Here is a 1665-nt window from a genome sequence, read left to right as displayed (position 1 = left end):
AATGGTGTATGTATGTGTTCTGTGCTGTTAGGGAGAGAAATCCAGTTTCCGGGAATTCTGAGGTTTTGCTCCAGCGACTGTAAAGGAATGGCAATGTAATTCCAAATCAGCATAATGCTCAGTTTGGAAGGAAGCTAGTTGTTTCCAAGTTTCTGCCACCCTTGATCTCTGAGCGGTAGAGGCCACAGGTTTGGAAAGTGCAGTTGAAGGAAGTTTGACCAGTTCTTGCAGAGCCTAATCTATGTTGGATGGAGCGAATGTTTACGTTGGTGGATAAGATGCCAATGAATTTTTATCTTGAATAGTGTTGAGCTTATGTTTAGTTGATGCTACACCCATCCAGGCAAGTGGAGATTATTCCATTTGTATTCCTGACTTGTGCTTTGTAGATTATGTGGTCAAATTCTGGGGAGACAGGAGGTGAGTTGCTTGCTGCAGAATAGTCTCTGACCTGCTCTTGTAGCCATGTATTCCATTCAGGAAAGTGTAACTGGTATGACCTGCCTTCTAGTAGCTAACAGGATGGCATGGCACCAGTATCAATGGCCTGGATGTGCAAATGCATGGGAACAGCCTCATTCCGAAAAAGGGATTATTGGAGTCACTGACCTTGCTGCAAATTTTAGGAACAGACGACCTTCTGGAAATGTTCTTCCCCACCCTATTTCACATTTATGTTTCTGCCCTGAAACAGCCAACACTTTGGAGCTGCAGCATGTCTGCTGACATCAGGTCAACAATGGGGCAGTCTGAATGATCCAGTCACCTGCACTGTCCACATAGGCCAACCTTCTTCTGTTTATGCTGGTGCCCATTTATCAGCCCCGCCTCTGCTCTGACAGCATTGACAGACAACAATATAGTACAAGGCTGAGGTGACATGTCTGTCAAACCAGTGCTGTAGGTGGCCAGATGACCTCTCTGCTAGCCAAACAATCGATGAGCCCAACTGCTTATTCAGTAGTGCTTTCTAAAAAAAAAACTGTTGACAAATTGCTAGATGATTGCTGAATTTTAATCAACCCTGAAATGTACCTGCAGCCAACAGGGGACAGGAATCAGGAGGATAATCGCCTAGTTGATTCCCTCCCTCCACTGCTCTCCTGGACCAGAGAAGATTAAGGGGAGGTTTAGCAGAGGTCTTCCAAATAATGTAAGGTTCTGACAACTTTCTACTGGCAGGAAAGCCTGGAGGGCAGTTTCAAAAGGTGATGAACAAAGAGCCAGAAGGGAGTTGAGGATGGTTATTTTCATGTAGTTGATTATAATCAGGAACGAGCTGTGGGAAACACTGGCTGAGTACTTCAAGGAGAAAAACTGCCAGGGAGCCATAGCAAAAGATCATGGGAGTGGGACATGCCTGGCGCCTCAAATGAGCTGGCACAGGCACGATGGGCAGTACAGCCACACCTACACTGCATTATTTCAGTGCATGTTCCTATTGTCATCTTAGCCAGTCTAGCTCTGCACTTTTACCATCCATAAGATGGAATTTCTTTAACCAAGTTAGGCACAGAGGGCAGCCTCTCTTTCATAGGACATTACATCACTGGTAAGGCCAGCATGTGTCACCCATCAAAATAAAAACCAAAAGAACTGCGGATGCTGTAAATCAGGAACAAAAACAAAGTTGCTGGAAAAGCTCAGCAGGTCTAGCAGCATCTG

The sequence above is a fragment of the Rhincodon typus genome, chromosome 35 (genome assembly GCF_021869965.1).
Source record: "Rhincodon typus isolate 14 chromosome 35, sRhiTyp1.1, whole genome shotgun sequence".
Taxonomy (NCBI): Eukaryota; Metazoa; Chordata; class Chondrichthyes; order Orectolobiformes; family Rhincodontidae; genus Rhincodon; species Rhincodon typus.
This window is presented reverse-complemented; position numbering follows the sequence as displayed.